The sequence below is a fragment of the Narcine bancroftii genome, chromosome 6, assembly GCF_036971445.1.
Source record: "Narcine bancroftii isolate sNarBan1 chromosome 6, sNarBan1.hap1, whole genome shotgun sequence".
Classification (NCBI taxonomy): domain Eukaryota; kingdom Metazoa; phylum Chordata; class Chondrichthyes; order Torpediniformes; family Narcinidae; genus Narcine; species Narcine bancroftii.
In genome coordinates, this window is record NC_091474.1 from 143,370,203 (window position 1) to 143,383,160 (window position 12,958).

The window sequence follows — 12,958 nt, forward strand, 5'->3', positions numbered from 1 at the left end:
TGCCTGAAATGCATTGCCAGTGGTGGAGGCTAGTGCAACAGGAGTATTTATATGACTCTTGGACAGGCACATAGATGCAAGAAAAATAGAGGCAGATGGGCCATGAGCTAGGGAAGCATTAGATTGTTGTGGAGTAGGTTTACATAGGTCAGCACAATATCATGGGCTGAATGGTCAGAACTGTGCTGTTTTCTATGTTAGTCTACCAATTTCTGCAGCTTTCAAACTGGTGTTCCTCCCACATTACCTCTTATAAGGACTATACTCCATTCTCCCAGTTCCTCCATCTCAGTTATATTTCTACCAGTGATGGCCACATTTCTCCCCCCCACCCCACCAAAGGGTCTTGGTCTGCAGCACTAGTTCAATTTCTCTTCCCACAGATGCTGCCTGATCTGCTCACTGCTTACCATGACCCCAACCTACCATCCAAGTCATGCTCCAACTTCTGACACCCACTTGTGGAAATATATCTGATATTCAAACGTGAAGCTGAAGGAAAGACAAATTGGTGAAGGTAGCTATCAAGAGTGAGCCCAGGGGTCACTGCAGAGTGAAGTTTGAAGGTCATCAGAGCCTTGGGCATTAATTAGTCTTTTGTTTTAGACACTGTGGTGACAAGATGGAGTGTATTTAGAGAGATCAACAGGCTTAGCCTATGGCAAGGGAACTGTTTTAGCTCACATTTGTGAAACGCACACCAAAAATAACTAATCCAACCTCTGCATGGTCCTTGAACATACCTTGAACATGAGAGGGACCAACCTCTCTGTGAACCAAATGATTTTTCTCAATTACTACAATGAGGTGCAAGTCTAGACATTTCATTGTTTTATATTCATTTTAAACAAATCTTTCATAATGAAGTGTTGAATTTTTCCCCAAATTTGTCTGAACATTATTATTGAAAAAGGGACTGGTTCCCATTAAATTCCAATAAAAGGCAGGCAGTGACTGTGACATCCAACAATGCAAGGAAGAAAAAAAAACCATCAAAAATAAGTAAACAGGAAAGTCTGCAGTAGCTGTGATTGTAGTGTAACATACAAAAGTGCTGGAGTAACTTGGCAGGACATACAGTTGCCTCTTTTAAACTGCAGCATCTGGGTAGCCCTCTTGAGATGCGGGTGCGATTAGTGGGGCAAAGGTGCTGGAAGAACCTCTGAAATTGGAGGGGGATCTACCCATTAAATCACCAACCCGGCGACTTAAGGGGAATCCTGCCCCCGCAAAGACTTGTCATGTACTCGTCGGAAGTACTGCCGGATGTTCAGATGCTGGCTGCACGGTGAAGCATGCACACAAGCACTGATGTCACCGGAATAAGCGGGTCGGCCATTTTTGCTTTCAAATCACCTGTGGACCCAACCAAAGTAAGTTTAACTGGGCTCCCCAACTACCTCTGAGGTAGGACAGGGACCCAGTTGGATTCCGACGGGGTTGACCTGGTCAGACTCTTTCTAACTGCTACGTAACCGGGGCACTAACTGGGCAAATTGCCCAGTTAACCCCATTTTACACAGCAATTTGAAAGGGCCTAGTGTCTAAAGGAGCAAAGTGAAGTACCCATTTTTTTCGGGCCTGAGCCCTTCATTAACTCATCTGTTCCCACTAATTCTCCATATGGAACTTACCCCTATATCATAGGAAATGCTACATTTGTGCCCACATCTCCTCCTTCACCACCATTAGGCATTCCAAACTGTCTTCCAAGTGAAGATACACTATACTTGTGAATCTGCAGGGTTCATCTACTGCATTCATTGCACCCATTGTGGCCTCCTTTACATCGGAGAGACTGGACACAGACAGGGAGATCCTTTCATTGAGCACCTTCACATTTTCCACTGCAATAACAAGGAACTCCCAGTGATGAACCATTTTAATTCCACACCTCATTCCCACACCAACATGTTTATCCATTACCTCATGCACTACCAAACTGAGGCCATCCACAAAATGGAGGAATAGCACCTAATATTCTGTCTGGGCACTCTTGAATTGGATGGTATTCACATCAACTTCTCTGGATTTTTTAGGCCCCTCCCCTGTCACTCTCTCTTTCCTATCCTCTAGCTCCTCACCTCCTAGCTATTTCATTCAGAGCTACTCCGTCCCTTATCACTTTTCAGCTTTTTTTCTCCTTTCCCCGCCAACTCCCACCTCTCACCTACTGCCCTGTGCACCTCCCTCTCCCCAACTCCTTCTTCCCTCCTCTGCTCCCCCCACCTTTTCATTCTCATACCTGCCTGCTTTTTCCTCAGACCTTGACCAAGGGCTCAGGCCCAAAACATTGCTTATGTCCCTTGGCTTCCTATTGACACTGCTTGAATTGCCGAGTTTCTCCAGCACTTTTGTGTATTGCACCCAGCAAAAGTAATTATTTTCATTCAGCCAGAATGACCTGAACCAAAACCCTATATTCAGAGGACAGTACCTGATCAAGATGCTAGACTCTACCCATGGGTTTGTTTGGAAGTTCTCCCTCATTGACTTAATTTGATACCTTTCAATCAATGAGCTGAGCCACAATCAGACACGACTGCAATATTAGGTTTATTTGTGTGGCTCTATAAGTGGCATGGAGGTTGCTGGATAATGTTTGGGTTTCCCAAACACAGAAGATGCAAAAAAAAATGCAAGCAGAAGGGTGAATGGCCAAAATAGCACAACCAAAAATACGCTGAGAGTTAATCACAATTTTTAAAATATACCATTCAGGAAATATACCCAACATTCTCTAAGAGTAAACAGCTAATTGATCAAAGGAAATCAATGGAGTAAAACAAATGCCAAGTAATTACTAGAAAAAAGACTCATTAATGACTGTTAGTGACAGCTTTTATGTTCTCATTTTCAAATTGTCATTAAAACTGATGGAATCCTGTCCTGGGCCTGTCACACTCTCCAAATCCCAGGCATGTGTAACATGTAAAACACCATATCACTCTATGGGACGAGCTTGGTTATCGTTCTAGACCAGGAACCCGGGAGAAGCTGCTAGTGAGATATTGGATGGAGAAAGTGCGATCCAGGTTTGGGAAAGAGATCAGGACAGATGCTCTTCTAGTGCTGGAGTGGAAAGTAATGGAAGCCTGAGATGGATATAGGTCATGTTATCTATGCAGATCCTGAAAAAAAAAGGAATTAAAATTTATTGGAAGGGTTCATCTTCCACTGAACAGAGAGTTGAAACATCATAATGCATGCACAGTGTTTCTAAAATACAAAGTACTCCTAAAATGACAATTAGATCTGCATGTGCTATAAAGATCCTCAATTATATCATAAAAGAGCATGCAACTGACTTGAAAGATGTTTTCCTTGCTCACTAGCAGGTTTTAAGAATAGTGGAACTGTGAAAGATTGGTACAATCTGAAGAGAAACCTTACAACTTAAAGGGGAGATACGGCACATTTGTTGATGTATGGAAGCCATACCTGCATCACGTCGAAACACAGGTGTGATTAGCCTCCCCAGAGCCTTCCTCAACAGGAACAATTGGATCTCACAAGCCTTGAAACACTGAGAACAAGGAGACAACTTGGAAATCCTACTGGCTCCCCCTCTCCCTTTCTTTCCTTCCTTATATATTTGTGTTACTATTTTTATGTTTTTGCTTGGGTTGAATGGGAGGGAGGGTGAACGATGGGGGGAGGGGGAGAGTGGGGAGTAAAAAGGGAGGACTCGGCAAACAAAGATCTGTAAAAGGGGAGGACTGTTCCCCTATAACACTTGGACAAATATGAGTCTGTAAAACTATAAATAAAATTTTCAAAAAATAAAGAATGGTGGGAATGTCCAGTTTATCATGGGAAAGAAGAGATATCAACATTTTTGAGATGCTTTCATCCTTGGAGATCTGCAAATTTCCCCCAAAGATGTCATTCTCCAGGAGAAGAAATAAACAAACAACTAAAAAAAAGTGTAGAATTACACAATCAAAAAAAAACATTTTGCAACTCTTATGGTTTCTGTAGAATTTGTTTGTGTCTGACAACACTACAGGCAAGTGTTTTAATTTTAGCAGAGTCTTAAAAATTGAAAATATTGGATGAAGTTGACTGTAAAATACCCACGCTAATTCTCAAAAATCCCAAACCACATTGCATTTCTGCTGAAGTTCAAAATTCTGCAGTTAGTCAATATAAAATGCAACACTAATTTCTGGTTGTATCCCCCATGTCAACTTGATTTACATCTTTTATTGTGGAAAAAAGTAAGATGGTGAGGCAAATATGAAAATTACAAAGGAGACCAAAGTTTGGTTTATAGTCAGCTTCAACTGTATATACAATATGTAAAAAGATTTTAAAGCAATGTAGTCACTGGCCTTAATTACATATATTTCAGTTATGTGCTTATTATCAGATGGTTCACCCCATTCAAAATCTTCTATGTATTAAACTATGGTGGATCAAGAAAAAAAAAATCCCCGGCCCTAGAATATAGGTGTTCATTCATATGTACTTCTGTAAGCATCTTGTCCACAACAGACAGGAATCCCTTTTGTCACTGTGGTAAACCACTATTATACGGTGATTGGCTACTGCCGGCTGGAAATGCCTCCTGAGACTGATCCTATCCATGATCCCTTTGCATGCTCCCCATTTCACCCTGCCATGAGCAGTCGATGAGATTGGTTGCTGTTTCAGTCTATAGTCGATAAAACCTCTCAGTTTCACATTAGCTGTGCAGTGAGAGGAACTGTAAGAATGTTGCCTTTTTAGCACAGATGTCCATACATTTTCATTAACTTAAGCTTACTGTCAAGAAAATCTCTAGGTCACATATATCATACTTCCGATAATTAACTCATCGGATCTCTGCCAAAAATCTTCCAACCTGATCATTCACTTAAGTTGCATGCTTGGTTTTCATTTAAACACAACAGGGCTCCATCTCCTCCCATAGGATACAATTCCCTGAAATGTAATTGAAACCAAGATTGTATTTAATGCTCTGCCACTGGAAAACAGCCTATAAAGCCAATTCACTCACATATAGCGTTTATTTTAATGTTCATGAACAGAATAGCTTAATGCAACAGCAAGATAGTTTTATATCAGCATCACGAGTGCATAAGTGCTGGGTAACTTTGAATGCAAGCAGTTTTAAATCAAATTAACATAGATCTAGAAACTAAAACAGTACAGAAATAGACCCTTCAGCTCATGATGTTTGTACAACTGATGCCAATGTACACTGCACATGTACCCATGTATCCCTCCATTCCTGCCTTTCATGTGTCTGTTGAAATGTCTCGGAAGTATTGCAATAATGTCAACTTCCATCACTTCCCTGACAACACAATCCAGACACCTCCCACTCTCTCTGTCCCACCTTATCTCTTTATATCGCCACTTTAAGGCACCCATGGGTTTGCACCCTAACATCCCTCTGTACATCAAAGATCTGAAAGAATCTGCCACTTTATTTCCTCAGATATTTGACCTCCCAAAGTCAAATTCCTCACTCTTGACCGCATTAACCTCCCTCTGTATTTTTTACAATAAGACTTCCTTTGTCTCTATCCACCATGATTTTGTAACCTGCAAACTTAACAATCTGCCCACCTACAATTTTGCACAAATCATTTTAACTATTACTAACAGCAGTCCCAGCACTGATCCTTGTGGAATACTACTGAACACAAATCCCTTCCACCACTACCCTCTATCTTCTTTGATTAAATCAATTCTGAATCCAATCTACCAAGTCATTATAGATCTTCTGGATCAACCTACCTGGAGAGACCTTAGTGAAAGCTTTATTAAAATCCATGCATACAACATGCCCTGCCCTATGGTGGTGCACCCCGGAGCCACTGTAGCGGACTCGAGGGGAGTGAGGGAGTGGAGATGCAGCTCTCCTGTGGGGGTCTAGCTGCCCAGTTGACTGCCCTTGGCTCTGTACAGGCTTTGAACAGCTTGTTGAGGGAGCTACCAGTGGTTTTAGTTGAAATCCCACAATCGTGAATCTGCGCCCAAGATGGGAGCATCTATTAATTGGAAGCAGCCACGAGGGGATGCAGATTCCAGGGAAGCAGAGGATGGGAAGATCACGCACTGTCTGAGAAGGAGAAGTGGAGAAGACAACCCTGTGGGGACGGTGTCTACAGTGGCAGACTGATGAGGGGGCTCTGCGGCGGAGGGACCAGTGCATACGGAGGGCTGCAGGCAACTCGAGGTGAGGAACCCATGGAAGCTGTGGGCCGCTAGAGACTGTTGGTGGGAGACTTGCGCTGGGCTGTGGACTGCTGGAGACTGGCTCGAACTGGCTGGAGGGGTACCAGGTATTGGAACCAAGATGCAAGAAGGCACCGAAGGGTTCTTGATGGTGTTGGAGGTTCGGGACTCTGTGTGGCTGCAGAAGCGCTGGAGGAGAATGTAAGGACACTTAATGAGTCTAGGGGACTCTTGCTTTTCTTTCTCCCTGACTGTAAGTCCGAATGTAAGTGACGCTTAGGCAATTCCTGCCGGTGGAGAATCTGTCTGCCCTGCAGCAGCCAAAAACAAATTTCATGAAATATGACAGTTTTATTGCAATGATAATAAATTGAATCTTGAATCAATCATTTAGTAAAAAAACTCAATCAAGTTCATAAGCCCTGTTAGCTACACACAATAATCCTCTACTTATCCAAATGCATGCCCAAAATATCTTGGACTAAGTTTATTGGGAAGTATTCTGCCCACTTAAAAAATTAATATACATCCAGTGTCATTTTATTACACCAATACATTTAAAATTACATATTAAAATAAACCAAATTACACTGGGATTTTGCCTACACACAAGGTGCATCCATAAGTATTGTGAAAAATCTAGAAAATAGACTGGTTTAAGTGGGAATTTCTTTGTTAATGTGGTGATATGTAATTACACCACTAGGTCACCAGGGTCATCCCGGTGACCTTGAATATAAAGCAGTCCAGAGCTACCGTCTATCCTTTCAGGTTCGTCTTGCAGAGAGACAAGACCTCTTAGTGTACATATTAGTTTATTAAAGCTGTCTTATACTCACTCTGCTGGTGTGGTTATTGTCAGTACAGTTAAAAGCAGATAATGCTGTGTGATAGTACAGACCTATCACAAATGTATATGGTTACAGTATCTAGAGTGTAATGACTGTGCTTATAGCGATTGGCTGAGAGCTTAGCCACGCCTACTGTCTGGGCCTTAAAGGGTTGTGTCCCTAGCCAGGTCGGATCATTCCGGACTGGTCGGCCACCTGTGACGAGCTCCTGTCTTTTTCTAATAAAAGCCTTGGTTTGGATCAACAAGTCTTTGGTTCTTTCGTCGAGCTCTACATGCTGGAAACATGCAGCAGGTCAGGTGGCTTTTATGGAAAGAGAAACGGAGTTAACGTTTCAGGTTAATTCATTCACCAGGAGAAAGAGGGAAAACAAGTTAGTATTAAGCTTCAAAGACAGTAGAAGAGACTTAGTAAGTGTCTGACAGGGTGAGGCCAGGTTCGCCTTGGGCATGGATGAAGGGATCTGATTGCTGGGTTAAGGAGAATAGTTAAAGACAAAAGATGAACAGAAGAACATAAAAGCCAAAATATAGGGGGTGGGGATAGAGTGCATATTTATAATGGTGGATTGCAGACTGAGACAAAGGGATGAATCTTCTTTAACAAGCCCATCATGAAGAGCTGCTATCTGTCATATCCACCTCCGTGGTCTTACCTGGGCTGGTTTATCCAAACCCCACACCCCTGAGATAGGTAATGAATCAACAGAAGGCCTCAGCACTGGGTCAATCTCAAGAGACGAATTGCTGAGGAATTCCTCCCCAGAGTCATGGAAAAACTATTAAAAGTTGTGTTTAAAAAGTTAAGTTTAATTAAAATACATTAAATCTCTGAAATCACTAAGCAGCATAGAATTGATTTTCTTTGTAACCTTAAGGGCAAGTTGTCAGTTCCAGTATGACCCTGGGTACAGTCTTTCATTGAGAGTCCACTACCAGCATTTTAGTAGGTCAAAGTTCAGCACACATTCAAACACATCACAGACAATCTCACCAAATTGTTTCATCACTATTGAGGTCTGTTTCTAGTTCATTAGCTATTTCCTTTCAAACTGCCAACCCTCCTAGGAAGTGGGAAGATTTACCGGGTAAGCTGCACTCAGAAGCCTTTCCCACTACACCATGATTTACCTGGTCAATCGGCAACCCGGCATTTTAAGGGGGATCCAGCGTCCAGAGGTGACAATGTGAGAGCATGTTGTGCTTTCCCACTGCCAGAAGACAATTAGTAGATTAACTCAGCCGGGCTCTGAAACTTGGAAGTCCAGGATCCATCTTCAGAGAGGAGTGTTGAGTCCCAGTGAGGACTGCTTCTCCACCAGCCTCTGGTGAATGATCATATTAAATGCCAAGCTAAAGTCAATGAACAGTCTGACATATGAGGAGTTATTCTTCAGGTGGGGGTAGCATCGTCTGTGGAATGTTTTCTTCTGTAGGCAAATTGAAATTGATCCAGAGTCTCTGGGAGGCGTGCTTTGATGCATTTCATCTCCAGACGCTCAAAGCATTTTATAATGGTGGAGGTCAGTGTCACCCTCTTAGTACTGGGATGATGGTGGGCCATTCAGTGAAATATAATATTTTAGCCATCATGTATTACTCAGTCATTGTGGTGGGTATGAATGTGACTAACTTTAAAAACAATGTGTACACTGCAATACGACTCTCATGCTCCTGTCGTTCCAGCCACTTTTATTAGTTGATTGTTGGTGACTTCACAAAGAAATACTTTGCAGGTAGTTTTGTCTTTGTCACTTCTCTTAGTGAACAGCAACACAGCAGAGCCTACTGAGTCTTAGATTACAAAATACTGGGGTCTTAAAAAGAAGTACCAAAGAATAAAGCAGAATGTTACCTTCTCAGTTACACAGGGTTAAAGATGGAATTCATTTACGTCATGATACACTGTCACAGATTATAATTTCCATCATAAGGTAGATATTGTCATTGTCCAAGTAGAATGAAATTGAGCGCACACATCCTGACGGTGCACACATACGTCAAACAATAAAATATAAAAATAACACTATAAAACAATATTTAATGTTTAGCGGTATTCAGTTCATGTACAGCTCTGGGGTAAAAAAAATGATTTTTTAAGATGCATTTAAACATTATTTGTCAAGCAATACCTTATTCTATTTCAGACGTTTTTAAAAAATGAGACGGATGGTTTGAGTTGGTCCTCATCATTCACACAGCCTCACTAGTCTGAATTGATGAATGACTCGGTGCAGAGACTATGTCATTGCCAAAAACTTGTTGGCTTTCACTTCATCAGTCTCACATTTGACTCAATGAAGAGGTCATTGGCACCAAGCAGCTTCAAGTTACAAGCTGCTTAGTCAAAAGAATAGGATGAAATTTGAGTTATCAATTCAAGTTTAATTGACACTTCTCAGTTTGTAAGAATTCAATAGGGATTTGCATAGCTCTGGCTTTCTGGCCCCCTTAGTTTACCCCATCACAAAACAGAACAATGCAATACTGAAGCAAACTAATGCAATATCAATTGAAGCACACTTTCTCTTACTGACAACACATTTATCAAGCTCGCCCAAGGGAAATCATCAGGGAGGAGATGGCTCATTGAACCAGCACATGGGATGAAATTAGTTGGAATATTAGGGAGCCTACAGCTTGGATTTGGGAAAGGCTGAGACTTAGAGGTAAAGGTATTTCCCTCCTCCCACACCTCCCCCCCAACAGAATTCAACACAGAAAAGCAGGAGCTGGTAGGGTAGATCAGTTCTTGAGAGGATCAGAGCACAGATACATTGTGGAAAAGTTGAAGGTCAAAATCCAAACCAGGAAAAGTTAAAAAAAAAACCAGGCTCAAGAAAAAAGTGTGATGATGACCATTTTCAAAACCCTGGAAATTTCACTGGGCACCACCAATATGAGACACCCTTGTGTCACTCTCTGCATCAGACCATCAAGGGATTACCACGTTCCTTATGCATTAGTGTCAAGGAAATAAGACTAGCTTGGCCCAAGTGTAACCTCTGTTAGCCACTCCAGAGACAAAAACCTTTTAACTCAGCAGCTCTGTTTGGGAATCCTGGAAGATATTCCTAATTATTTTATTTCCTTTAAATTTCCCCATCGCCCCTCAATCATTTCCTAACCCACCAGGTCCATGTCCTAATCTACATCCTTCTACTCTTTCAAAGGTCCCAAATGTCTGATACCCCAATGGTACTTGTCCTCAATTTCCTGACATCGCAATGATCGCAATCCCCTGATATCCCAATCCTCCACAAAGCCCCCAATTCTGATCCTCTGAGACCTCTTGCCCAACAAGCCAATAGTCTGAAAATAAATAATAATTAAGATGAGAATGAAAAGATTTGGCAACTAAGGTACAAAACCCAGGCAGAATATAAAAGGGAGAAAATTTTTTTCTGCATGGATAAAAGAGATCAACAGGGACATTAAATTGACTTAGACAGGCACATGGATGTAAGAAGAAAGGTTATACATGTGAAGTAGGGAAGATTTAGTTTGTTGAGTAGGTTTTTATAGGTTAGCACAACATTGTGAGCTGAATGGCCTGGACTATGCTGTAATGTTCTATGTTCTATGATGTGGGAGATGATGAGTGATTCTCCTTGGGAAAAAAAACAAAGACATGAAGTAAGTAGATGACACAATGAATGATGATGGTGATCAGACAATGAATTTTTTTAAAATCCTCATGTGGAGAGGATTTAAGTGAGATAATAAATAAATGTCAAATGGACAGAGCCATTGGAGTGGATGAAATAGATGGAGGAAGTAGTAAGAAGGTTGTCGTAGTTCAAAATTATCACAGCATAATATTGGAACACAGGCCATAGGACCACCATATGCCCACCTTTGGACATGATAACTGTAATTGTTGAAACCCTATTCCAAAAAGAGTTGTTGAAATCATGTAGTCACTCAAAGTGAGAAATTTTGTTTTTCTTTATCCTGACTACTTGATAATACAATAGAAAAAAAAATATTTCTCACTTTGAGAAACTTGGTAGTAAGCAATAGACATTGAAATGTTCGTTCACACTAAATTAGCTCTGTTCTTTGGCAAATGAAGGGTTAAGACAAGGTCGACCTATACTAGTCAATGAATTGACAATCACCACTTTATCTGAACTACAACCGTCTTCCTTCTTTGACATAAGGTAATCATAGATCTGCAGAAGAATTTTAGAGACGTTGAAAATAAAACTTTCATTCAGTACATTCAACTCAGAGAACATATCATCGTCTTTACAGAATTTTGAAGATCAGCATGGACACAGTGAACTGTAGAGCCACCTTATATTCTGGATATCTCGACAATTGTATAACATCCTCCCTCTATTTATTGTTAAAACTTGTAAAAAGTTGCATTTGTTGTAGTGTTGGTGCAGGCAAACATCACTTCACTGATTCCTGTGATATTGGGGCTGTCAATGCGAGGAGTCATTGAGTAAAAGGGGCCCCAATTCACTAAGAGTGGATGGAGGTCTCCTTTGATATACACAATATATAGATGGCATAATATTTTGCCAAACTAAATAATCTAGATCTAAGATCATTTTCAAGGAAGAGCAAGGTCTGGCAAATCTGAAAAATTCCCTTCATTGGAAACGGTGGACCCTCAATCTATTATATTGAAAACAGAAATGAATATTGGATATTGGATATTGAAGGACTCAAAAGGTATTAAGTCAGGCCCAGAAAACTGTAAAGAGGTGGAAAAGATCAACCTTGGTATGTTGAATGGTGGAGAAGGCTCAAATTACTTATGTTCTTGCATTGAAATGTTTAAAGAATTAAGCACCTACAACTCTCTGAGGTAGAGAATTCCAAAGATTCACAACTCGAAGAATTCCCCATCATCTCCATTATAAGTAGACGCTCTGATAGCCCAAGGCTCCTTCCTCATTTTTTTTCTGCCAAATCATCCGAGATTATTACATGTTTCATAACATCAGCCTCATTCTTTTAAACTCCGTCTTTTCCCACAAGGAAACCTCTTCAACCTAGGAATCGATCAAGTAAATGTTTCCCATATTGTCTAATGGAATCGTTGTAGCATACAAAGAAGCCACTCAGACAAGTGAGTTTATGTTAATTCCTAGTGGAACTAATCTATCAGAATCATTCCACTGCTCTTTCCCCACAGCTTTGCAAATATACTTCCCTCATGCCTGTCCAATCTGCTCTTGCAGGTCTGATTTTCTCAGTTTCCGGACAGCATCAGAGTATTTGTAGGGCAGTCGACGTCAGAAGAGTTTTTTCCCCCATGACCTTTGACCTCAGTTTTGAATATGCGCTCCTGGATATTGAACCATGCTCGCTATATCCCATTTCTAAACCATTCCCAATTCTGTGAAAATCCTCTCTCAACCTTCCTTGCTCAAAAGAGATCAGCCCTTCTCCAATCCAACCTTTTAGGTGAAATCCCTGAAACCCCATTTCAGTAAATCTTTTACACATTCTCTCAAGAACTACCAAATCTTCTGCCTGGTCAACGGCATTCTTCCTTTAAAAAGACTAAGGTAGGAACCTGTAGTCAGCTCATTCTCACCATACCCTGAAGAGATGTCATAAGATCTTCTAACTTCTGAAATCCATCTACCTTCCCTTTTCTTCTAGATTTAAAAAAAATTCTCTTTGCATACTTTTTTTTGCACCTTGAATATTAATGCCTGGATCTTTCCAAACACTGGCATTCAACATTTCAACCCAATTTAAATCATATACTGCCTTTTAAATCTTCTTATCAAAATGGAAAATCTCAAATTTTCTCTTGCATCCTCCACCTTCAGTCCATTTGACAAACCTGTAGCCTTTTGTATTCTCCTCACTTACTTTCCCACGTGGTGTAACTAGCTCAAAGATCCAGAGTGCAAGCTATTTAATCAGATGGTGAAGGCTTGCACCAGGCTG

The 12,958-nt window shown here is 41.0% G+C and overlaps 1 long non-coding RNA gene across 2 annotated transcripts; it reads right to left on the reverse strand.

The window, feature by feature from the left end:
- Nucleotides 1-2,855: 2,855 nt before the first annotated feature.
- On the reverse strand, nt 2,856-7,983 carry LOC138737613 (uncharacterized). 2 transcript variants are annotated; one of them, XR_011341068.1, is made up of 3 exons: nt 7,912-7,983; nt 4,847-4,926; nt 2,856-3,131 (listed from the first exon to the last, which is right to left on the reverse strand). It is a non-coding gene; the product is annotated as an uncharacterized lncRNA (long non-coding RNA). The 2 variants fall into 2 exon arrangements; XR_011341067.1 differs by lacking the exon at nt 7,912-7,983 and adding an exon at nt 7,696-7,806.
- Between the last annotated feature and the right edge of the window lie 4,975 nt (nt 7,984-12,958).